At 38.3% G+C, this 27,757-nt stretch overlaps 1 long non-coding RNA gene across 1 annotated transcript in view; it reads right to left on the bottom strand.

The window, feature by feature from the left end:
* LOC102167218 (uncharacterized) overlaps positions 1 to 14,000 on the bottom strand; it is a 75,637-nt gene extending 61,637 nt beyond the window's left edge. The window contains exon 1 of the long non-coding RNA XR_014829427.1: positions 13,680 to 14,000. This is a non-coding gene — a long non-coding RNA (uncharacterized LOC102167218). The remainder of the gene's footprint in view (positions 1 to 13,679) is intronic.
* Positions 14,001 to 27,757: the final 13,757 nt, after the last annotated feature.

Raw genomic sequence — 27,757 nt, 5'->3', positions numbered from 1 at the left:
GGGTCCAGCGTTGCCATGAGCTGTGGTGTAGGTCGCAGATGTGGCTCCAATTCCGTGTTGCTGTGGCTCTGGCGTAGGCCAGCAGCTACAGCTCCAATTAGACCCCTAGCCTGGGAACCTCCATATGCCGAGGGAGCGGCCCCAGAAAAGACAAAAAACAAACAAACAAACAAACAAAAAAAACACAAACAACCAAAAAACATATGAGCAATCACAAGTGTAAATGGAAAGCAGACAGCCTTCCAATGTCTCTCCCACTGTCCCCCGGATCTCATCTTCCTTCTCACTCACATTCGCACACAAAAAGAGGGTGCTTCACTTGGATACCAAGCTTTATCTCACTCTGCAAAGTGAATGTCAGCTTTGATGTGGACTGCAGATCTTCTCAAGACCCATTTTCTCTGCTGCTTTCCCCCCAGAATCCTCCATTTCACACAAACAGGCTCATGGAGGTTCCATGTGCCTGGTTCCCCCTCTCCTGCTTTCATATTTTCCCCAAGAAGCTTATTTTGTTTATTTACCAAACATCTATATCTAGTTCTCAGTTTGTGCCAGTCCCTATTTAAAGCACATTATATAGATTAGCTCACTGAACTCTCATAACAATTATCCATTTTACAAATGAGGAAACTCAAAGAGAGAAGTGGCTTTCACAGGTTTTAGGATGAATGGCAGAGCCAAGATGGGACTTGGAACTGGGTCTAGAGTAGGTGCTTGCCTCCACTTTGCCTGGGCTCCACTCTCTCTGTGATGCAGAGTGATCTGCCTAGGGCATCCTCAAGATTCTCCAGGGTCAAAGCACTCACTACTTTTCTATCCCAAGCATCTCTAAAGCCATTGTGTGTCCTCCAACATAGGTTTCAGTAGCTGTTGAAGCACTAACATGAAACAAATAATAACTTGAATTTATTGAAAATGAGTTTCATGGATCCGAGTATTCCTATATTCTGTGAAGAATGTAATTTTTGCATTGATCCTTATGAATAACATCTGCACTTAGAGATGTGAATGCACTGTTTAGATTTGGAGGGAAATAGAGATAAAATAGAAATAAAACTACCTCCCAAACTTGTAACGAAAGATGCTTTTCTGAGTTTTTCCTGTCTGGGAAAAAGAATAGCCCTTGTAGGAAAATGTAGAGGGGGACAATTTAAATAGAAATGGAAATGCCCGGCTCTTTCACTAACCCTGTTCTTCTCTTCCACTAACCTATAATAGTAAAACTCCAGAAAGTGCCAAACAGTTATACAAACCTGATGTTTCACCAGTCAAGTATTTTCATCTCCAGACTTTTGTAGTGTTTTCATTATTATTTATTTCATTATAATAAATAATAATATATATTTATTATTATTATTATAAATAAGTAAAAATAATAATAACTATTTCATTATTCATACTGCCTAATAAATTACCAACAAGGTACTGACTTAAAATATTTATTATCTGGAGCACCGCATAACCAGTGAAGGATGAAAAATTTCTGTCAAAATAACTCACCCCCATTGATTTTGCATAAAACCTGGTTTTACCTTTCATTACGTGGCTCTGAAGGGGGGAAAAAAGTAAATGTTCAATCTTTCACACTTCTCTGTTTCTCCTTATCAACACGACTGCTAAAAAGTGTAAACTGTTTCTCAAGGAACCCTCCCTACCTCCATCAACCATCACTGGAAAAAAAAAAAAAAGACACTTGTGTAAGCAATTTCTTCTAAATGGGTTGCAATTGAGTTTTAAAGCAGACTACTTCACATTAGAAGAATATGATTTTTACTTAACAAAAATTCAAAAAATTAAAAACACAAGACTGGTAGAAAAATCATAACATATTTTACCATAAATATTTTCTTAAATTTTGGAAAGTGTTTTTATTGAAACTTTAGAGCATATATTGGAGTCATAATTGATCTTAGGTCATTTTAGTTCTCATCAATACATGAAATAAAATACCTCTACTATATCAGAGTTGCCATTGTGGTGCAGTGGAAACAAATCCGACTAGTATCCAGGAAGATGGGGTTTGATCCCTGGCCTTGCTCAGTGGGTTAAGGATCCAGCATTGCTGTGAGCTGCAGTGTAGATCACAGACACCACTTGTAACCCACGTTGCTGAGGCTATGGTGCAGGCCTTGCAGCTCCTATTTGACCCCTAGCTGGGGAACTTCCATATGCCGCTAGTGCAGCCCTAAAAAGCAAAATAATAATAATAATATATCTATGACAGTCCTTTAGAGAGACATACCAACAAGACATAGCCTATATCTAAGATAAGACTGTAATTCAATGATACACTTGTGAGGGAAGAGAAAAATATACTTTCAACACTAAATTTGATAGACACCCTAAAATTTTTACATTTAGTACATAAATGGTCAAGAAAACATCGCAAATAATTGAGTAAGGAATATAGCTCACTCCCTATTTGGGAAATTGGCTTAAATTTTAGGGAAGGAAATGTCCTTGCCAATATCACATGTCAAAATGCACTCAGAAGTATTGATTTAAAAAATTAAGTGTACAAGTAAAACATAAAATATGTGAAAAAAATACAGTAAATATTTAAGTCTCTGAGTGGGTAAGCATATCTAAGCAATAGAACAAATCATATAGATAATGTTTAATTATTTCACTAGGTTATTTTTAATTTCCAAATATCTAAGAATAGCATTACACATTAAAAAAATAATATATTGGGGAGATATTTAACCAAATTCTAGTATGTAAAATGTTACACGGAAGGTTCCTTCCTTAGTAAGAAAAATACTAAAATATTACTAGATTAATGAGCAAAGAATATGAATAAATTATTCATAAAATAACAAATAGAAGTACCCAGTTAACATAAAAGAAAATATTTGCTCTCACTAACAATCAGACACACCAGTAAAAAATATATTTTCCAACTATCTCATTAAAATATTCTTTAAGGTAAAACACTCAACTGTGTTAACTATGTAGGGTAAAAGCAATCTCAAAGACTGTGCCATGTGTATAAACTGATGTAATCTTTCTTAACAATCTGGCAAAAGGCAAAAACAACCAAGAACTAAAAAAAAAAAAAAAATTGACACTTTAGCCCAATAGTACTTCTTAGAGAAATATAGTTGAAGATACTAAAAGGTATTTATATAAAAGAATATTTGTCATAATAGTATCAAATTTTCTTTTTTTTTTTTTTGGTCCACTGATACATCACTTCTCTTTTTTTTATTTTTTATTTTCCCGTAACATGATATCAATTTTGTATACAAAATAAATATGTACTGAGGCATTAAAAAGATCAGTATTTTAAGTGATTACTTCTGAGTGATGAGATTATAAACAATTTTTACACCTTTTTTTTTTTTTTTAAATGGCTACAACTATGGCATATGGATGTTCTAAGGCCAGGGACTGAATCTGAGCCACAGGTGCAGTAACGTGGATCCTTTAACTCACTGTGCCAGGATGGGGAACCAACCAGCACTCTGCAGTTGGATTATTAACCTCCTGTGCCACAGCGAGAAGTCTGACATATTTCTTTACACTTTTCTTTATTTTCTATAATAATAATGTATTACTCTTACTAGCAGAAAAAAAAACAAGACCGTACTTATATTTTACTGACAGAAATACAGGTATACCTTGTTATATTGTGTTTCACTTTACTGCACTTTGAAGATACTGTCCTTTACAAACTGAAGGTTTGCAGCAGCCTTATGTCAAGCAAGTCTATGGGCAATAATAGCATTTGCCCATTTCATGACTCTGCATCACATTTTGGTAATTCTCACAATATTTCAAATATTTTCATTATTATTACATTTGCTATGGTAATCTGTGATAAGAGGTCTTTGCTATTACTATTATAACTGGGGGCACCGTAAACCATGCCCATACAAAAGGCAACCTTAATAAATAAAAATGTGTGTTCTGACTGCTCCACCAACCTGCTGTTCCCCTCTCTTCCCCTCTCCTCAGGCCACCCTATTCCCAGAAACACAATACTGAAATTAGGCCAATTAATAGCCCTACAATGGCCTCTAGGTATTCGAGTGAAAGGAAGAGCTACATGGTTCTCACTTTTAATCAAAAGCTAGAAACAATTAAGCTTAGGAAAGAAGGCATGTTGAAAGTCAAGACAGGACAAAAGCAAGGCCTTCTGCAGAGAACAGCCAAGTTCTGTTTTCTGCAAAGGAAAAGTTTTGAAAACAAAAAAAATAAAAGTGCCACTCCAGTGAACACAGGTATGACCAAAAAAAGGAACAGCCTTATTGCTGATATGGAGAAAGTTTTAGTGATCTGGATAGATCAAACCAGCCACAATATTCCCTTAAGTCTAAGCCTAAACCAGAGCACGGTCCTAACTCTTTCCAGTTGTGTAAAGGCTAAGAGAGGTGATGAAACTTCAGAAGAAAAGTTTGAAGCTAGTAGAACTGGTGTGTATGGTTTAAGGAAAGATGCCATCTCCATAACATCAACGTTCAAGGTAAAACAGCAAGTAAAGACCTAGCTGAGATCGTTAATGAAGATGGCTACACTAAATAACAGATTTCCAGAGGAGATGAAATGCCCTTATATTAGAAGATGGCATCTAGGACTTTCATAGCCAGAGAAGAGAAACTGGTGTCTGGCTTGAAAGCTTCAAAGGACAGGCTGACTCTCTTGTTAAGGGTTAATGCAGCTGGTGACTTTAGTTGAAACCAATACACATTTACCATTCTGAAAATCCTAGGGCACTTAAGAATTACGCTAAATCTACTCTGCCTGGAACAACAAAGCCTAGATGACAGCAATATGTGTATAGCATGGTTTACTTAATATTTTCAGCCAAGTATTGAAGCCTACTGCTCAGAAAAAAAGATTCTTTTCAAAATATTACTGCTCATTGACAAGGCACCTGGCCACCCAAAAGCTCTGATGAAGATGTACAACGAGATTAATGTTATTCTCCTGTCTGCTAATGCAACATCCATACTGTAGCCCATGGACCAAGGAATAATTTTGAATTTCAAATCTTATTCCTTAAGAAATACATTTATTTAGCGGAGTTCCCTAGTGGCCTAGAAGTTAAGGATTCGGCATTGTCATTGATGTGGCTGAGGTTCAATCCCTGGCCCAGGAACTTCTGCATGCTCCAGGCATGGCCAAAACAAAAATAAATAAATAAAAAATAAATAAATAAAATACATTTCATAAGACTCTAGCTGACATAGATAATGATTCCTCTGATAGAGATGGACAAAGTAAATTGAAAACTTTTTGGAAAGGATTCACCATTCTATATGGTATTAAGAACATTTGTGATTCCTACGAAGAGGTCAAAATACCAGCATTCCAAGTGGGAGGAGGGAAGAAGTAGGTCCTACTGTACAGCACAGAGAACTATATCCAATCTCTTGGAACAGAACATGATGGAAGACAGAATGAGAAAAAGAATGTATGTATATGTATGACTGGGTCACTATGCTGTACAGCAGAAATTGACACAACACTGTAAATCAACTATATTCTAATAAAAAAAATTAACAGGCGTTTGGAAAAGTTGATTCCAACCCTCATGGATGGTTTGGAGGGGTTTCAAAACTTCAGTAGAGGAATTAACTGTAGATGTGGTAGAAATAGTAAGAGAACCAGAATTAGAACAGGAGCCTGGAATTCCCTTCATGGCTCAGTGGTTTACGAACACAACTAGGATCCATAAGGATGTAGGTTCGATCCCTGGTCTTGCTCAGTGGGTTGAGGATCTGGCATTGCCGTGAGCTATGGTGTGAGCGGCTACAGCTTGATTTGACCCATAGCCTGGGAACCTCCATATGCTGTGGGTGTGGCCCTAAAATAGCATTAAAAAAAAGAAAAAGAAAAAGAAAGAAACAAAAGAAAAGAAATGGAGCCTAAAGATGTGACTGAATTGTCACAATCTCATGATAAAAGTTTAAGGGATTAAGAGTTGTTCTTAGGGATATGCAAAGAAAGTGATTTCTTGAGATGAAATCTACTCGTGGTTAAGATGCTGAGAAGATTATTGAAATAACAACAAAAGATTTAGAATATTACATAAACTTAGTTGAGAAAGTCAGTGGTAGGATTTGAGAGGACTGACTACAGTTTTAAAAGAAGTTCCCTATGGGTAAAATGCTATCAAACAACATTGCATGCTACAGAGAAATCGTTCATGACAGGACAAGTTAATCGATGTAGCAAACTTCATTGTTGTCTTATTTTAAGACTCTGCCACCCACTCTGACTTTTATCAACCACCACCCTGATCAGTCAGCAGTCATCAGTACCGAGGCAAAATTTACAACTCACTGAATCTTAGATGACGGTTAGCATTTCTTAGCAACAAAGTATTGTGTTTTTAGACATTACGCTATTGCAGTTAATAGACCACACTACAACGTAAACAAAACTTTAATATGTACTGGGAAAACAAACCGAAAAAAACTATGTGACTCACTTTATTGTGGTATTTTGTAGTGGCCTGGAACTAAACCTGCAATATCTCCGAGGTGTGCTTGTACTTAAAGTAGGAAAACTGACCCTCTACAATAACCTAGAAAACTGAAGTCAGACCCATGCATAAGCAAAGTATGTGACTGTCTCTAGTAAGACTTAAAATTTTCCAAAAACATTGATTGAGAACTATGTCTAGATACTCATGTTGCAACAGAACAAAGGGTGGGGGAAAAATGTAATTGTAATGTATACATGTAAGGATAACCTGACCCCCTTGCTGTACAGTGGGAAAAAAAAAAAATTTCCAAAAACAAATTCCTCAAATGACTTCTCCCACTCCTCTTACTGATCTGCAATTATTGTTAGGAAACATATCTGCATGGGTCTCTCAGGTTTCTGCATTTCTTTATTCTTGACTATCTTCTCTAGTGTGTTTGTTTACTAAAAGGCCTTGGAATATATGGTATCTCTCTCCACAGAAGAGATCAGACATGCTTACTGCCACTATAAAAGATTTGGGTTCACTAACTTATGGATTCTTCCACTGTAATACAACTCACTGCACGTGCCAGTGTCACCTAGCCTTCTTCACACCACCTTGTGAGAATTAGAGCCAATATCTGGCTACTAATATCACTGTGAGTAATAAATTGTCCTTTATATCTGACCCTGGAGTCCTATATCTTCTGCCAGCATCAGTGAAACTATGACAGGGGAACTCGATGGCTTACAAGTAGGGTAAAGTCTCAGACTCTTCATAGTGCTTCACAATTATCTGATTAGAGATATTTTTCTTTGGCTTTAAAGTTTTTTACTCTATTAAAATCAGCATACATTTAGGAGAGATGTATCCCATCTAGATACATTTGTATTAAGTTACAAATGTATCTAAACATTTGTAACTTAATATGTGAAATAATTTATAAGATTCTCTGTTATAAATAAGTTTATACGGAGGAAAGTACAATGAGGTATAACAGGTTATCCTTAGCAATTGAGCTCAGTGGATTATGGCACATACAAAACAGGAAGGTAGAAAGGAAAGTGAAGGAGTTCCCATCATTTGAAAGGAAAGTGAGGAGTTCCCATCATGGCTCAGTGGTTAACCAATCCGACTGAGAACACTGAGGTTGCAGGTTCGATCCCTGGCCTCACTCAGTAGGTTAAGGATCTGGTATTACCATGACTTGTGGTGTGGGTCTCAGACACGGCTCAGATCCTCATTGCTGTGGCTGTGGCATAAGCCAGTGGCTACAGCTCTGATTAGACCCCTAGCCTGGGAACCTCCGTATGCCACGTCTGCAGCCCTAGAAAAAGACAAAAAAAAAAAAAAAGAAAGGAAAGTGAGGAGAGGCAGACAACTGGTGAATGAGGTAAATATGTAATTTACTGTCACTTTGGAGTGTAGAAGGGATTTTCCTGAACAACAAGATTAAAAAAAAAAAAAATTAGATTTACTCAAAATCTCTGTAAAAATGGATTCACGCTACTCCATGCTCCACCTAGAGGTACCATAACCCTGACCCAACTGAGCATCTCCAATAGCTCAACAGCACAGTACTAAGTTTGGTAACAGTGATTGACTGACAAGTGTGGGAATTTCAGACAACATACCACAAAGGCTGGACAGATTGCTTTTTGTAGTCCTTGACAAGATATTTTGGTATGGGCCACAGTTTGGATTTTCTTGAAAAAGGAGGACATAATATATTTTTGATTAAACGATTTTTCCTAATGGAGATATTTATCAGGCTAAGAAGTAGGGCTCTCCTGAAAACAAATCCAGTTCCATTTCTGCGTTCCAGGATTGACTGTTCCTGACCTGGGAAGCCCTCTGGGCCATGCCCATGATGACCTCCAGCCCCGCATTAACCAAGACTGATGTTAGACGTTATCTCCATGTAAATGTTCTTGCAGTTGGCTTTCCTAACCAACAGAGCGTTTTCAGTTAAGTTGTCATCAAAGAAAGGAATAAATAAATAAATGGATTGAGGATTTTTCCCTTAAAATTAAGATATAAGTTTCACAAGTCTGTTCTCCATGTTCATGATTTTCTTTTATGTGGAAAGGTTCTTTTGTGCCATACATTAGATTCCAGATATAAGTGATGTGGTATCTGTCTTTCTTTTTCTGACTCACTTCACTTAGTATGAGAGTCTCTAGCTCCATCCATGTTGCTGCAAATGGCATTATTTTGTTCTTTCTATGGTGAGTAGTATTCCATTGTGTATATATACCACATCTTCTTGATCCAATCATCTGTCCATGGACATTTAGGTTGATTCCATGTCTTGGCTATTGTGAATAGTGCTGCAATGAATATGCAGGTGCATGTGTCTTTTTCAAGGAAAGTTTTGTCTTGATATATGCCCAAGGGTGGGATTTCTGGGTCATATGGTAAAGGGTAGGGGGAAGGTGTGGGATGGACTGGGAATTTGGGGTTAATAGATGCAAACTGTTGCCTTTGGAATGGATAAGCAATGAGATCCTGCTGTATAGCAATGGAAACTATATCTAGTCACTTATGACAGAGCATAATAATGTGAGAAAAAAGAATGTATACATGTATGTGTGATTGGGCCACCTTGCTGTATAGTATAAAAGTGACAGAACACCGTAAACCAGCTATAATGGAAAAAATAAAAATCATTATAAAATTATAAAAAGATACAGGTTTCAAATAGGGAAAGAGTTAAAAAAAAATACTAATAAAGTAGCTGATTCAAATGCTTGTATCATAGAGAAGAACCCTATCATTAAGGGGTGACCAGTGGATAAAAAAGGAACAACACACTTGAAGATGGGAAATTTCAGTTCTTGAAAATTCCACAGCAATTTACCTTTATATTATCTCCCAATAAGGGAAACCATGTTTCCCTTATCTCCCAATAAGGGAAACATGGGTCTAGTACTTCAACTTCTAGTACTAAAAGAAGTCTTAACTTCAGAAAATCATCACTAGGTGCCAGAGTCCATTAAGGCATGTGGAAAACATTTTTGTGCTTGGTTAGTATGGTTTTAACTGTGACATTCTATCTCCATAATCATAGATAAGACCATTGTGGGTTAGATAGATTTCCCTAACCCACATTTAAGCTAACTAGCTCTATTTTCTCTCCTCTCTGCTTGAAGAAAAAAAGAGAAGGAGAATAGAAAAACCTCCTAGATTTTTACATGGTGTGTGAATCCACTTAACACAATTATAAAGCCCAATTAATCTTAGCAACATGAGTGATGAATCATTTCTCCAGGTGTCTCTTCAAGGGAGAATAAATTTAGTTCCAACACTTGACTATTGTTTTAAACCAACTGTAATCTTGCCAGATTAATCAGGAAACTAATAACTGAACTCAAATCCATATTCAAAACTACTGTCTCTCCAAGTACCAACATAACAGCACACTGACTCTAGATACCAATTTTTCCAGGAAATACAAGGAACAAAGACTGAATTCTATCATTTTCTTTCCTTTTTAAATTTTGATTTGATGGTATCTCCTGCCATCTACTGATAGATAAAAAAGATAAAAACAACTTTTCTAAATCATTTGGCCATTCACCATAGATGATCAATTGACATCTTTTGCTTAAATGTGAAAAATCACCTAATCTTAACATGAGGATTTTAATATCCACAAACTTGCAATAAGTTTGCTTCCAGTGGAAAACCTTTGGTTGCATTCACAATATGCTACATTGAAAAGAATTATGGCATGAGAAAAAATATCACTGGCTCTGGAGTCACAGACTCTGGGTTCTTGACCAGCTCATCCTAGGGCACAGCCTTGTTCTTGTCCGCTCAGGTTCCTCAGTCTATAATAAAAGTGTTGGGGGGAGGGCACTATTTCCAAGCTTCTAGATGCCGTAAATCTTAAAGGGCATTTGAGTTCTTGGTTAATACAGCACTAAAAAGAACAGGTCACTCACTCAGTTTTACAGATGGCTCAATTAAAAACCCAGAGTGCTACCTCTCAATCATGGTCATCTAGTCCATCAGCCATCCTCTGTAGAAGGCTCCTCCCCATTCTGTCTGTTACATCCAAACACTGCCCTTCTAGCCTTTCCCCAATATGCAGCATCTGTGGAAACTTCTGCCACTTCTCCTCATGCTGAAACAACATCTTCACTGTGGAAGCCTCCTTTGCATTCACTCAGAGAAAGTCAGCATGGGAACAGTGATCAAGTTGTTGAGTTTAAATGATTTTCCCACCTACTCTGAAGCCGACCCCAACTCCCAACTGAACGACAGATAGCTCTGATTCTTTTTCTAACCTTTGAAGAAAAGGCCTTACTTATCTGGGGGTCAGTTATCTAGTAACTTCAAATGTCTAAGACACCACTGAGAACCAAAGATAGACAAAAAAGGTCCTCTGGGAAGCATCTTTAAAGGTCTCCAAGATGAGACAATGCATGTCACCAAATTCATTTCATTAAAGTTCATACTCTTGCCTTAAGAGTTTCTTCTCTCTTCCATTCAAAGACATATATTATCGAAATCTCCAAGCTTATCCGTGTTGAATTTTTAGCCATTGCCATTTAAAAGCAGCAAATTAGTCATGAGGAAAAAGTCCATTAGAGGCAGGAACGGCAGCCATGAGAAGTGACAGCCAAGCATCTGACAGTAAACAGAAAAATGGAAATGTTATATTATCTTAACTAAATCTTTTAAGAAAGCAAAGAAGTATGTAATTCATTTTAGAAAGATTAAAGTAAAAAGTGGTCAAAAACCTTAAAGGTATAAGTCTCAGATAAGAAAAATTCACTTCGTAGATTTCTGCATTTCTAAATGATTTTAGAAAGATGAAGTATTCCTATAGAATGAAAAATGGGGGCTGACACAGTTGGGCTCTTCCATGACCAAGTTCCTCTAGTCAAACCTAATTTTTCAGTGCATTTTTCAAGACCGCTCCTCACCCCACACCCCAATTCCCAGATTCTTAAGAGTATAGTGTATGCAACATAAACTCTTCTCAACAGTTCAGATTCTTCTCTATTGACATCAGTAGTCGAACTATGCTGCCCTCAGAGATGACAGAGTAATAGAACCAAGTGGCCCTCTACAAAACGGCCCTCGATCAGAACACTGTAGCAGGACTTTTGCCTTCTTGTTCTGGTTTATCACACCAAGTTTTGGTTTGCTGAATGGCGCGCATTCACAATGTGGAATGTGGCCTTTTCCCTCTGGTGCCTCCCCTATAATGATTTTCCCAAGTCCCCAGAGAGACCCTCCTCCCCGTCACCACCATCCTAATTTTAGCAGGGCTCCAGGTTTACCCTACCTGAGTTTGAACAGTCACATAAGGCAACCAGGCAAATCTCCTATCACACTTGACCTTAAAACCCCCACCATTAGTACTGCTACATGAAGCAAAGTGTGTCAAAAAACAATAAAGTGTAACAGATTGTAAGAAAAAAAATATGAATATGCTTCTGCCTCCCTAGGATTTGCCCTTTCACTGTCATGCACCGGGGTGTGAAGAAGCACAGCTTGGGAGAAATTTGACCTACTCTGTAAAGGTCATAAAGTTTCCAACAAAAAGTGATGACTCATGTTCCATACATCCTGATATTTCAGAGTGTTCAGGAAAAATGCAATCTAGTCCAACACACCCTTTCTTTCCATCATTTTCTTGCCAGGTTACTGTACTCATGAATGTCACTACAAAGGGAAGTTCAACAGCCAAGGTGAGGGAAATTGCTTAATGTGAACAAAAGTTCAAAAGCAGGGCAAGAGGAGTCAGGCCTCTCTGAGCCGTGTGTTTATGAAAGAGACAGGTTTCATCCAAACACACAGATCTTTCCCATACAAATATGTGGCTCAGTGTTTTGGCATCTTTCAAAGCAAAGTTTTAGAGACTGCTTTTCCTCCCCAGTTCTGTACACACACATATGCACGCACACACAAACACCAGCTTTGAAATCGGCTGGTATTGTCTCAGAACTTGAAACACATCCAGCATTTGACCTTAACTTTCCAGCACTTCAGGAAGCAGGAATTCTCATACCCTAAGGCCCATGGAAATCTCTCCCCAAAAGATGCTTGATTGTATACACTGAGTATATATCATTTTCCCTTCTCACTGAAAACAAGGTCACAATCCAAATCCTGATATAAATTCCTTGTGTAACAATCAAGTAATATGGCTACATAACAAACCACTTGTGAGCTCAACTTGCCATCTGCATGGGGATCCAGGAAACAAGAACTAAAAGACTTTCCCTTCACAGTGGGCTGTAGTGAAATCAACCAGCCCCAACCTCTCTCGGTCCTTGTGTCACGGTTTTCCTTATTCAAATTCCCGAGAGAGAGTCTGATTGGCCAAGTTTGGGTCAGTCCCTCACACCTTAGCCTAGGAAAGGCAAGGAGCTTTGTCTGAGGGAAATGCCATGACTGCATGCAGTAGGGTAGGCAGAAAATGAAAGGGAATGGCAATGGATAGTGAGTGGGCAAAATCCATGAGTTAGTTCTACAAGCCGGGAAGTGACAAGATACCAAATCTCAGTGAAAATCTTAGGTGGTTCAGACTATAATGAGGATCCATGGATACTTAGCTGATGTTGTATGTTTTCCTTAATACAGGATTATGTGCCCCAAAAAGGAAAATAACTAAAAAAAAAAAAAATTGATGTAAGACCAACTTTGTTAAAACCATGGAATAGCTTAGTTGGCTGGATTATCTTACCCTATTAAGGGACATAGGAAGAAAAAAAGGGGGAGGGGTCTTTCAAGGTGTTATCCTCTGTCAAAATGAAAGCTGAACAAGAAACTCCTAACTCATAAAATTATAGAATATTTAACTTGGAAGAAATCTTCACAGATGTGCCCTAACTACTTATTCAGTATAGGAATTCTCTTTACCAGATCTTGGATCTTTTGCTTGCACATACATATCCCATTACTGCACATCTCTATTAAGCAGAATGATCTTCCTTATATAGAATGAAAATCTGTTTACCCATGAATCCCACATACTGATTCTAGTTCTGCTGACTGGGACGACATGAAAAAAGAAAAAATAACTTGCATTTTCACATGACAGCCTTTCAAATATTTGGATCACAGCCACCACCTCCTTGCAATAAATAAATAAATAAATAACTGCTCCCTCTAGGCTGAATACCTCCAGTTCTTTTTAAGCGGTTTTCTCATAGCACTTTGCTGACTTGTCACCATTCTTGGAGCCCTCTTTTGCTCAGGTGCTAGTTATGCATACGCGAATGTAATTATTTTTTTCTCCTACCTTGTTCCAAAAAAAGGTTTCTCGTGGCTGAGTTCCAGTCTGTCAATATCCCTTTAAAAAATATGATGCCCAAAATGAAACACAATACTCCAGAGTCAGAAAGCAAATGTACTGCGTTCAGCACACTTCACAGATAGGCTACCATATGTCACTAAGTGTTTCGGGATCTGCCACCGTTGAGGAGGAGGAAGTACAAGACTGCAGGGGAGTTAAGACAGAGTCCTGGGTTGTGTTCCAGGATCATTCCTTGTGAAATACACCCTATATAAGGAAAACAACAGATGTAAGGTGCTGCTTGTCATACAAAACTCTTCCCAACGTGGGACTATCTTACCACAGTCACAATCTTATGTTGCCTCACACCCCCTAGGGGAAATTCCCCTGGGATGTGTTAGAAGAGGAAACTGCCTTGAAAGAAATTTTTCAGGCACATTAGAGCTGACAGAAATCAGTTCTGATGTCAAGACCGGGTCTGTGGAGGAGCTAACCAGGAACACAGCCCAGGTGCACTCAAAAAGCTATCACAGTCTGTGTTGAAATACACCTCCATCACACTCCTAGTGCTGAGGGTTTTAACTATCTCTAATACAGGAGTAAGAAGGAAGAATGGAAATTTGGAAGGTTGTAATCCAGGCAGATTTTATTAACGAGTTATCAAAAGCAGATTTTACAAATTCAATACATTCCCGTGTCTGGCAGAACAAATAACATATAAGAGCCTCCTTTGATTTGCAGTCAATTGTAAACTGTCTCCATGTGATTTTACAAATGTTTTGGAGCATTCAGAGATTTTCAAATCCAGCCCAGGGAGCAACCTTGTGCACTTAGGAAGCATCTGAGAGATTAGCAGTTCTGAAAGCACAGGATATCTTACACTTCCGTAGCCCACAAATTACATTTCCTCTATCCCCTAAGATACACACACACACACACACACACACACACACACAATTCATGCTGATCCATGTCCTGTGTGTGTTAATAGTCTTCTTTTAATCCAAGCATAATTATTTACTTTCCAAATCTCCTAAGCAATGGCAATCAATTCTCTATGCTTTATCTAAAGCCTACTCCTAAACTTCTTATTTTCACTGAAAATAGTCAAACAGTAGTTACTACTTTTAGAAATGTTACAGTGAACTTTGTTTTATTTAACTGTTTTTAAAGTCTGTCTTGTCAAAAATAAATAAATAAATAAATGAAAACTCTGCATGGTGGCTCTGGGTAATGCTGACCACACAGTTGCTTATGCAAACCTGAGCTGGGATTGCAACATTTCACAACTGGTGGCACCATCCTGCTCCAGTTGAAAAGTGTGGCACGCTGGTATTCTGGAGAAGCGTGTCCCAGAGAATCCTGCCAAGCCCATCTTGTTTGAAAAGTCAGCCTGTGACATAACTTTCACTGTGTTAGGAGACACACCATTTTCCCACACAACAGAAACTGCTGCATCCAAAGGCAAAATGAGAGATATCTGGAGGATGCAAGCAGGTATAGAAACCCATATATATATATGTATGTGTGTGTGTGCATGTTAAATGAAAAACAAGCCCCATGAGGGCAGGGATTCCACCCCACCCCCCAATGTGGAGTATTGATTAATTTATCCCAAGCATCTAGAACAGTCCCTGGCACATACATGTTGAATAAATGATATGATTGAGAATGACTGTTCTAAGTTCATGTCTGAGAAGATTTTGTTCCTGAGCCCAACACTCTGCTCATGAATATTGAGAAGTAAACAGTCCCATGGCAAATATCAGCATATAAACTAATATGGTGATGGGTATCCAATGAGAAAGAAGACTTGGTAGAAGATAGTATCTTGATATTTTTTTAATTGTTTGGATGTGTTCTTGACCAAGAAATCATTCTTTGCATCTTTCTATATTATACAAAGAGTTTATAAAGAAAATACTGGCAGTCCTATGACCAAGTGTTTTCTTCTTTTATGTCTACAAGAATGTAACAACTTAATAACTCTTTAAGATATGACAAAGTATTAAAAAAAAAATAGGGCAGATAAATTAGGCCCTGATACCCTGAAGAATGAGATGAGTCCAAAAAAGAGACTTAGACTAGAAAGAAGAGACTGGGATGCCACTGAGTAGGTATAAGCAGGGATGTTGAGCCTGAAGCTGAAGGATGATGATGTGCTTGCCTGAATCCAGCAGAGCACAGGGCTTGTAGGCAGGAGGTGAGGAAAGGCCCAGAGCCCAGAGAAAGATTCCACTAGCCCCCCCCCCCCCATTATGCATCCAAAAGGAAGGAGAAGAGAATGAGAGAGATGCCCTGGCAGACGTGCTTGGCTGTCACTACGCTTCTCTAATTGTCCTGTTTTACCATAGGCTCATGGCTGTGTAACAAACAGCAGATCTGGAAGACAAACCAGGAGTGTTCTCCTGAAGATCCTGAAGCAAAAATCGACACGGGTGTCCTAGTCATACAACATCAGCAACATTATCTCTGACAGACACATTAACAATGATAACAGAAGCCATAAGATATTCATAGTCTCCCAGTATGTGAGTGACATTTTCTTCCTCTAGAAACCTTAAAAACCTCATTTTATTATTTGTATATAAATAAGAACTATGAGTTAAATAACTTACCTATATTTATTGGTGCCAGTGGCAAAGCCAAGAAAATCCACAATGATCCATGTCCTAGACATTTGTGGATTCTGTTAAATTGCTACAAAGGTTGTTCTGATAGTGTCACAAAAATTCTCTAATTGGGTCACATTTGGAAATGAGAGAAATGAGAAAGATATTTACTTCACGGTTGTATTTTCTTTTTTCATTCAGACACATAGGCCAAAGATTTAGAGCCCTGAGTCATATGTTGCTTATCCTCCACACTATAATAATTTTAAGGACAATCATCTTTGGATCCAATACCAATCATACTGAGACTGCCCAGCCCTGACGAGCAAGCCAGAATATATGTGGTGGGTCACTGAAAAAAAAGTTCAAGCATGTTGGAATCAACATTACCTGTACCTGAAAAGTGTTAAAATCAGCTCTGAGAAAGAGTTCAGCCAGTGTCAAGAAAACATGGAAAGGTTCTCATGTACGTGGGGCTGTGAGGGGGAAGGACAAGAGCCAAGTTCTGTCATCCAGTCTGTATTTCCAAGGAGCGGGTTGGAACCCTGGGGACTGATTCCTCAGACCTTTCCCAGGAAAATCTTCTAATGTCCCTGACAAAATCTGCTCGTGTGGGAACTTGCGAATCACTACCAGATGAGATTACATAGAAACTTCTTTGTTTCCAAGTCCTCATTTCATCCTAAATGGAGACGGAAACTTAGCCTTCTGATTAGAAATGATAAAAATTTAGATTTAATGAATATAGCTTTTTATTTCATAAGCTTCAACCCCATTAGATGTAGATAAAAATGAAGATAAAGCTTAAATTCAATCTAATTAATATCTGCTGTTTAGACCTCTTTCATTCTATAATAACCATAGAGTAGACATTAAGGGGTGAGATTATGATTATGTCAATATTCTCTGTAGGGGTATGAACACTGGGGAAGGAAAGCACAAAAGGCCATCTCTACAGAGCCATAGAAAGAGACAGATCTGGAGTCAGGAGGGATGACTCTGGCCAGTCTCCCAGCTAACTGACTGCATGGTATAGGGCAAGGCACGAAACAGTTTTTCATCTATTTCCTCACCAGTAAAATGAAGGAGCGGAATAATGATGATGAGAGTGACAATAATAATAATGGTAAGAGTAATAATAGCTAACAAGGAGAGTTTATTAATTGCAATTTAACTTAATCCTCTCAACACCCATATGATTTAAATATAGTAATTATTATCTCAATTTTTACATTTGCGGAAATTGAGGTTCAGAGAGACAGTCATTTGCTTGGCTATACAGCAAGTAGAGGTGAATTTGCTGCCAAATTAATGATGTTTAAGCTTCAGAGCCCCTTCTAAGACTCCAGACCTAATTCTATATTTTCTGTCTTAAAGAGGGCTTCTAAAATTGTATATGTAAGTTCCAGGGTCCACAAAAATTGGATTTGTCCCTGATGCAAGTGATCCAAATCCAAAACCTGGGCTCTTACTTGCTCTGTGTAACGGTTCCCTATGTTCCCCCCTAACTTCCTAGGCTGCCTGTCATGGACTAAATTGTGTCTCCCAAATCCATATGCTGAAGTCCTAACTCCCGATGTGTCTCTGTTTGGAGATGGGACCTTTAAAGAGGTAATTAGGTTAAATGAGGTCATAATGGCAGGGCCCTAATGTGATAGGATTGGTGTCCTCATAAGAAGAGGTACAGAGAGGAGTTCCCGTGGCACAGCGGAAACGAATCAGACTAGGAACCATGAGGTTGCGGGTTCGATCCCTGACCTTGGTTAAGGATCTGGCATTGCTGTGAGCTGTGGTGTAGGTTGCAGCTGCAGCTCAGAACCGGCATTGCTGTGGCTATGGTGTAGGCTAGCAGCTGTACCTCCAATTTGACCTGTAGCCTGGGAACCTCCATATGCTGCAGATGTGGCCCTAAAAAACAAAAACAAAAACAAACAAAAAAAAAATTAAGGAGAAGAAGAAGAGGTACAGAGAGCAGAGTCTGCTCTCACCCTCCCCCCGCCAAGGGCAGGCACAGAGGAAGGACCACGATGGGGTCTACCAATCAGGAAGAAAACTCACACCAGAAAAAGAACTTCCTGGCACCTTGATCGTGGGCTTCCGTCCTCCAGAACTGTGAGAAAATAAATGTCTGCTGTTTTAAGCCACCCAGTCTGTGTGTGTGTTTTGTTGTAGCTGCCCAAACAGATTAATACACTATCCTATGCCTGCCTCATCCCTGTGGTTTATGTCTCTTATAACGAGACTACTGATTTTTCCTTAAGAGGTCATTTCACAACGCAATATCTTAGATGTGGCCTGGACAACATCTTTCTGAACTTGATTTTAAATCATTTCTCTTAGAAATGAAAATGTCTCCTTCTTCTCTGATTCTGGGGAAGCAGTGCAGTATTAAATGCTGGACAACAGATAGCAAAAGTCCAAGTTCTAATCACAGTGATTCCTGATTTGCTAACAACATGTTGGGTTTCCATGTTCAAGCCATTCTAGGATCCTTACTTTTAATGATTTCGTCTGCATAGGACTGTAGGGGAGAATAATTATTCAAGATTATACTATGGAAACTTTATTTATAATTCATACATACAGCATAATACAACAAATACTCCTTGGTTTCCCTTTACTTCATGGAATAGTCACAAACACCTCAATGAGGAAAATAAACTAAATGGACAATCAAATCACATGATTGTTTTGAATTCAATACAGGGTTCTAAACAAACATCAGAGCCAACTGTTTATATTCACTTAGTGATTTTTTGGTCCTTCTTTCATTGGCATTTATTCATTCATTTATTCACAAGTACATACTAAATACCTATTCAGTTCATACGCCCTCCTAGGTTCTGGGGCTACAACAGTGTGGGAGGCAGAATTATATGCTGGCCTCCAGGATTCCCAGCCCTGGTGTACCTGCCTGTATAATCCCCGCCTTGAGGGTGAGCAGCCCCTGTGAATATGGTATCACTTCTCTGATTAAGTTACATTATGTGGCAAAGGCGAAGAGATTTTATGGGTATAATTAAGGTCCGTAGTCAGTTGACTCTGAGTTAATCAAAAGGAGATTATCCTAGGTGGGTCTGATCTAATCAGGTGATCTCTTAGAAGATCTAGAGGACAGAGACTCTCCTGCTGACCATGAAGAAATAAATACCATGTTTAGGCAAGTCTCATGGCTACAACCCTGGGCAGCCTCTAAAGCTAAAAGCATCCTGCCAACTGACAGCCCACAAAGAAAAGGAGACCTAGGTCCTATGACTGCAAGAAACTGAATTCTGCTAGCAATCTGAATAAGCTGGAAGAGTCTTAGATGAGAATATAGCCTCGCCAACAACTTGATTTCTGCCTAATCAAGGCAGAAAAGCCGAGGACCCAGCTAATCCAGGCATGGACTCTGGACCCATGGAAACTGTGAGATAATAGATGTGTGTTGTTTTAAGCTACTAAATTTAAAGAGAAAAATAATACAGACAGTGAAGAGTATAGGCAAGGTCTCCGCTCTCATGGAGCTTTGGATCTAGACGGAGAGATAGACAATAAGCAGCTCACAAATAAATAGTACTATTGCAACTAGTGATACGTACCATGAAAAATATGCAGTGGGGTGGCAGAGGAGAGAGGCTGAGAAAAGGACCCACATGAGGTAGACTGGCCAGGAACAACTACTCCGAATGAGAAAAAAGCTAGCCATGTGAGAACATTCGAGGGGAGAACATTCTAGGCAGAGAAAACAGTAAGGGAGAAGCCCCTCAGATACACTGGCCACATCATTACAGAATTAACTCCAAGAGCCACATGGAAACACTGCTACATAAGCTCATTTATTCAAGGAATGTTTAATTTAATATCAATGTATAACTGCCTAAAAAATATGCTTCGGTAAAGTAGGTACTATTGGACATTAATCAGTTTAAGTGCCATTAGCAAAAGTTCTAATTATAGTAGCCTTTTAAATTTGGCTTTTCTTCAACCTTTGCCAGGCGGAAATTTGCCTTATAGGATACTGTGCTTAGCACATAATGGAAATTCAAAAGGACAGTTATTGAACTGAAGTGAATTCTTCAACTTCATTTAAAGTTTCATGTTCATTTGATTCGTTGTGGGGGAGAATGCTATTCTCTTTCAGGAAAACAAAAAGATAAAGTGCTGTTAAACTGTACTTTATCCAAGATTCTGACGCATAGGTCGAGATCTCAATTAATATATAAGAAAGATTGTATTGAATAAACAAATAAATACAAAACAGGGCATATTTGGGCTAGCTGGCCAGTATTTATGTATGTTCAATGTAATAGGCTAGCTGGTATTTATGTATGTTCTATGTAATAGGCACTGCATGGTTATCATTAAATCCATGAAATGTTAAACAACACTATAATAAATAGCAGTAGTAATAGAACAATTTTTTAATGAAGACAAATGGGACAAATTTTTAATGAAGAAACTGAAGTTTAGACACAGGGAACTATATTCTGTATCCTATGATAAACCATAATGGAAAGTGTATATATGTATGTGTGTGTGTATATATATATATATATATATATGTATAACATATTATTTCCATTATGATTTTGCTGTATAGTGGAAATTAACATGTTGTAAATCAACCATACTTCAATAAAAATTTTTTAAAAAGAAACCGAGACATAGAAAGATTAAGTAATTTTCTCAATATTATACAACTAGTAAGTAAAAGCTAGGACTTGAATCCAGGTGACTTGATTCTAAAAAAACCTAGCCTATGAACAGCTAGCTGTGTTTGTAATGTATTATAATTACAATAATAACTGAAATGTATTAAATGCTGACCATGTGGCCAGGCTAAGTACGGTCAATATTTAAACTCATTTAATCCTCATAGCAGCCCTATGAAGTAGGGGCTCTTATTGTTTCTCATTTTATAGCTGATCTAAAGTCATTTAACCTCTCTGGGGTAAGCTCAGTCTCTTCATCTTAAAACAGGACATAAGAAGCACCTGCCTATGATGGAAAACTACAGAGGCTGGGTTTGATCTCAGATGGTCTGGCACCACTAGCACACTCTGAACCATCACATAACACTGCTACACTGCCACCAACCCGATGATCCAAAAGAAAGTAATAATGACTACAAAAGACCCCCAGTATGTTTTCTGTTCTTCATTACTCTGGTGGCAGGCTTACACAGACAAACTAATTATATCTGGACATATTAACTTATTTTTAATCATTCTTTTTTTTTTTTAATTGCCTTTTTCTTCTGAACTCTATCTTACATTGCTCAGTGTTTGAAGGCTAGAGTAAGATGTTCCCTTCTGCCCCTCACCAAATCTTGAATTTGGGTAGTAACTAAAATGTCATGCTCTGCAACTGAAGTGAATAGAGTCAATTAAAACAGACATGAATTACTAGTCTGCAGAATAACCTAGTATACATGTATTTTGTAAATGTGGAGCTAATGAGACCAGGGGACTTTGCTGTCTTCATTCCTATTGTAAAAAGAACGCATGTGATCTCTAAATCCAACAAGGGTAGAGAATATTTCTCAATCTAAGCAAGGTAGCAAGAGAATATCCTAAGGACAGGGATATGACTAGCACAACGTTCTTATGTAATCAGTTGTATTGTAAACTTTCCAGGGCAAAAAATGTGCAGCAGGAGGGATGCAATGTGAATGGAATCCAGAAAAGGAGATCCAAAAAGGAAACACCTGTCAGTGTTTACTTAGCTATGTCCTGGGAGGAGAGGGCTCTGAGTCTAGAGCAGTGTTTTTCAAATTGTGGGCTATGACCCTTTAGTGGGTCATGAAATCAAATTGTTGTTTAGCAACTGACATTTTTAACAAGTGAGATAGAATAATGGAGGGTGTACTGCATAAGTAAAGTTAAATATTGTTTGGGGAAACTTTTATTTCTATTATAAATATTTGTATATATATATATATTTATGTACATGTGAGTTGCATGTACTTTTTGATAGGATAATGCATTTCGCTCTGTGGATCTCAGTCAAAAGTTTAAAAGCCATTGGTATAGTACAGATCTTATTTCAGTCTTCTCCACCAGTGGTTCTCAGACTTTGGGATTTCATGGAACTATAAATCACCCTCCAAGAAAAGGAAAAATTGGAACCTGTCATAGAGTTGCCAGTATTTTCATTTTGCCAACTTCAAAAAAATTTTTTTACGTAGTACTATAATTCACTAAAATCAAGATTTTTAACATCAAAAATAACATGATGTAATCAAAGAAGAAAGCACATTAAGTATGTCTGGTTTTATGGTAAGTCCGTTGTACTTCCTTTATTTTTTTTTTTTTCATTTTACTACAGATTTGTGAAAATATTCCTATGGCCAGTAATTGGAGAACAGGCAGAAATATAACTTACACATGAAAAGAGCAGTACCTACAGTCATTCTCACCTCAGCAAAATAATTTTTTAAGAATACCTATTTTCCTCTGCTTTATTTCAGTGCTTACTGAGCTACCTTCTGATATGTAATTTTGCACCTGAGGGTGGATGACCTCCAGGAGAGTGAGCCAGAAGAGAGGAAATGACCACTGTGGATTTTTAGGCCAGGTAGTGAGTGCTCGCTTTACTAATTATTAATTAATTAGCATGCCTTTACTTAAATCATCCTCTTGTGAGTCTGAATAGCATGAGTCAACTTCCCCCAAACCTTATCATCCAAGAGTGAGTGGATAAGATTAAACTTCTGGGACTACAAACTAGAAAATGGGATATTTTAGACCATGTGATGGGGGCGGGGGCAGAGCGGAAGGTCAGCTCATGATAATTCCTGCCACTTTAATAGCACCATGATAGCTTCCAAAGCTGACCCTGAGAATTCACGTGGTGTTGCCTACGTTCACAAATACTCTTCAACAAAACCACCCCATAGCGTCTTGCTCCCAGAGGCTTCTGCATCTGGATCGCTTCCCTATTTAGAATGCTTTTTAAATTCCGTCATCTCGGTTTCTCCTTAGCTCTTGTCTGGATGTGACCTCTTTCTTTCCTGACCACTAGCCAAGCTTGAGCACACAGACTGTGAGGCCCTCCCCTTACTACTTTGTTCTATTTCCATCTTCCCAATGGCTGTCAATGTTTCTGTGCCCAAGAAGAGCTTCCAGAAGCTCTCCAGTCATGCCCTTCACTATGACACGGTGTATGACAGCCTGAAGGAGCCAGCTGGCCTCCCTCTGTGAGATCTCTTCTATGGACAGCTTTTTAGAGATAAAGGTTTCAGATATGATCATAATAAAATTATAACATTTCGAGTAGACAAGAACCAGTAAGACAGCTTTTGTTCAGACCATATTAACTTGTAAAGTTTTGAAAAATAGAAGTATATTGGACTCAAGTTTATCTATGAACTATTTATATAAAAGGGGGAGTCATTAAACAAAGGACCAACATGAACAAAATTTAAATAGTTTGATTAGTCATTTTATTTTAAAAAGGTTAACACATGAACTACAGTCATTCAAAAGATAGTCCTAATGAATCAGAAATTGTTTGGTCATTAAAAGAAGATTCCAATGGCACTTAAACTTAGAACTGCTTTTATAGCAATCAGTTCAACTTTACCACATATACTTGAAAATAATATAACTGCATTTCTTTACCAAAAAATCCTATAATTCAGATAATATTTTTCTCTAATTTAGATTGGGCTTCCTCTCATTTAAACTAAATTAGTTCAATCTTACGTCAGAAATATTTACACCAGTTTCCTCTACTGGCTTCATTACCCTCTCTCTGCCCTGATTCTTTTAAAGGTCAATCCCTGAACTGGAAAAACTCCATCTTCCCATGCTTTCATTTCTCTTATACCCTGCAGAGTAGTGCAATTAGCAGTGAGAGATGGACATGCCTAATCACCATAATAGGCTATGGTTCTAAGTTGCTGCTGCAGTGAACTGTATGCACTAACGACAGTGTCCAAAATGCAGACCAAATCTGCCTTTCCTTAAAAGGCTCTTCAGGTCTAGGCGAACATCATAATACTTGAAAACTCAAAGTCACATTATACCTCCTTTGTGCTCCTAGAACTCTGTGACTTATGTTTTCTATTACAATGCTTAACCCTTTCTTCCCACTGGATCTGTATTTCATTGAGTGCTTCTCCACATCTTTATCTTTGTATTTTCCCCTAACCCTACCCTCATGTCTCATTTAAGAGTCTTAAATGTAGGAAAGCCCTAATAAAGTTTGCTGAGTTGAATTAGATTACCCAGTCAAACCCTTTATATTATTATATATAAGGAAACCCAGCCCTTCAAGGTTGAGTGCTCAATGTCATCCAGTTAGTATCAGAGCTGAAAATCAAGTTCAGGTCTTTTGATGTCCCAGTCCACTCAGATGCTATACTGTGTCAAACCACCTTGGCTATGAGCAAAGTTGAAATCCAGTGACTAAAGGATGTTGTGTTGTCTGTTTCAGGTTTCTACTCGCATTTTATTTTCCTGGTTGTTTTGTTTTTGTTTTTAGATTTTATTAAATACAAGGAACAAAGGGAGAGGAGGCCCTATTGTCCCTCAGGTGTGAGGGAGAAGCCATGAGCCCGCCTCTCCCTCTGTTCAAGGTGTGTTGTGAGCTGGACTTGAGCAGTCGGCTGGGTAGGAAGGGTGGCTGTAAGTACTGGGAGAGGGCAGGGTGGAGACCTGGAAGACTCATGGGCAGGGAGGGAGCCTTCTGGACCCCAATTGCAGCTCATCTCAAGGGCTGAGGAATAGAAGGTGGGGAGCAGGACCTAGGCTCCAAGCTACAAGATCAGGCTCTAGGCCCAGCCTAGACCTGTTCTCACCCTTGGAAGAGAAAGGGGCAAGAGAGTCCATAGTTGGAGGGTGTAGGGCTGTGGGGCAGAGTGACTGGGCCCCTCACTCATAGATATCCCAGATCCATGAGTTTGTATGTTTGTCAGTATTATTTTTAAAGTTGAAAACCTGAAACAATACTAGCAAAATTACTCTGCAAAAATGTGTTAGTGTTCATTAAACTATAAAATGTTGCCACTAGAAAAGGCCTTAGAAATCAAGTAGACAAGTTTTACAAATGAGGATAGTAGGGCCTGAAGACAGGATGCTTCTTGCATTATAATACATTCCATCATGTTTGCCATTAATCAAGCCTGTATTATGGCTGTGTCTATGCAATAGCCAAAAATTGTTTTAGAAAGAGATACTCAAATATGTTCTAATAAAGCAGTCCTGCACAGCACATGAGGACAAGCAGCCAAACCCTTCCTCCCTCTGCTCTTGTCACCTGTGCTTGTTACCTGGATTTCTGGCTCAATCCGTATTTATTTTTTCAATTGGAACATAGCCACAGCTTCAACGAAGGTACAGTTCTTTGAGGCCAACAAATGTGAGCCCAGAGGGAAAGGAATTTGAAGTCACACATTTTTAGCATTCAGAGATAATTCAAGATAGTTCAAGTGCTTTCCAAGTGTAAGCCACCAGGCAAGTGTTTCTTCCTATCACCATTATTTGCCTACAAAAATATTTTATTGCTAAGACATGTTGCACTGCCAAAATATTTTTGATAAAGAATATTTATATCAGTGTGTTCTATACAGATACAGCCTCAATTTAATCAGTGATCCTAGATTTTTAAGATGAATACGTAGAAATTACAGAAAGATGATTAATAAGTAATTTATAGAATCCATTATGTGAATGTTCATTAACTCGAAAAACAGAACAGAATGAGAGGAAATGGTTTTATATTGCTACAAGAAGGATTTAAATTATCTGTGAAGAAGAACTTCCTGACAAATACCAGACTTGGTTACCAAAATGGCTTTGGAATTTCCTTCTTTAAAGCTTTCAAATTAATATAACTTCCTTTTAAAACAGGGTAAGAAATTGTCCTTGGGGTGTGTGTGTATGAGAGAGAGAGAGAGAGAAATAGAGAATAAAACTGTATGACTTCCTAATATTCCTTCATCATACTTTAAGGAGCAAATTCACAAGATAGACCTCAAAGTTAACTCTTTAAAAATAAGGTTTATTAAACTCTGAAACAGGTAACTAAGGGAAAACTCTATAATCGCCTTCCTAAGGGAGATTTAAGATTCAATGGCAGCAGCAGGGTGCTGGGCAAGGAGGTTGGGAAATGGAGAGAGGACTGGAGAAGGTCTATCTGGCTGAGGACAGAAAAGAGTTCCAAATTAATCCACTCATTTCACCACTGGCCAGAGTCCTAGGCCTTCCCTAGTATCAGCATAGCCATGAAAAACCACTGGAATCCTATTTCCTTTAAGTATTGTGTTTCAAGGTCTTACAGTGTCTTGAGACAACATACATGAAAAGCACTGTGTTCCAAGAAAAGCATTGGTACTAAGTGACTCTTCTAATTTAAATCTCTTTGCCTCAGTTCCTGTTTGTTTTAGGGCTCTGTAATGAGAAAAGCAAAGCTAAGGTTATCTTAAGGTTAAGGGGTTTCCTGATAATGAGAAGGGACAACTTCAATGCTTCACTAGGTATTGCCTTTTATTGTCTTCTAATTGTTTCTTGTGCGTAAGACTTACTTTTCCCCAAAGACTCTGAACTTCTCCAGGACAAAGACCTTGATTTACATTTTGTTCATGTTATCTAAAAGTCTAAGTTTATGCTGACCATGTAGCAACTCAAAATAGTTGATTGATTTATCTATAGGGAAGGATGAGGCACCCCTATGTCTTTCCTCTGGGTGTCCCATGGAGTGATCTATGAACAAGCAAGTCAGAAACAGAAGTATTAATTTTGAATATGACATCTGCAACACAAGACATGAATATATTTTTGAAAAAAATTACATCACATCTTCAAAGCCAAGATCTGAGGCATATAAATTAAGACTTTTTATTTATTTAATTTATGTATTTAACACATACATATGCTGCTTACCATGTTACAGGCCCTGGTCCAAGTATTTCACAAATATTAACTTATTTAACCCTCATAACAACCTACAACAATAAGAATTATGATTATCCTCATTTTATAAAAAGACTCTGGGGCCTAGAAAGGAAAGGCAATTTGTCCAAAGTCATACAACCTGGCTGTACTTTGAACCTGAGAAGTCTGGCTTGAGAGAACATGCCCTTAACTCTTAATGTTTGCAAGCTAAATGACCTGGGCAGGGACAAAGAACTAGAAAGAAGGGAGGAGAAGAGCTACAAGGGAGCAAGAGTGAAAGAGCAGGAAGAACTGCCATCTTCAACCTTCAATTCAATAGTTTCCATTTCTGCATCCAAGTCAGCTTTTGTCATCTCCTAGGAAAAATATGAGAGAAAGAGGGGTAGGGGTCAGAGGAGCACTCACCTAATCCTTTGAAGGGCAGCATGTGGAAGTGGCTCTTACCACTTGTGCTTACATCCAAGGACGAGAACTTGGTAACACATCCACACTTAGCTCGAGAGAGGCTAAGAAGTGTAGACTTTAGCTGGTTTACATGTGCCTACTCAAACTCTACCACTGCATTAAAAATACTATGTTATTACGGAAGAAG

Source organism: Sus scrofa, chromosome 15 (genome assembly GCF_054392235.1).
Source record: "Sus scrofa isolate SSC_HxYL_T2T_F1_AM1 chromosome 15, Sscrofa_HxYL_maternal_Yorkshire_Landrace_v2.0, whole genome shotgun sequence".
Taxonomy (NCBI): Eukaryota; Metazoa; Chordata; class Mammalia; order Artiodactyla; family Suidae; genus Sus; species Sus scrofa.
The sequence above is the reverse complement of the archived record's forward strand: the minus strand, read 5'-3'. Positions and strand labels throughout refer to the sequence as shown.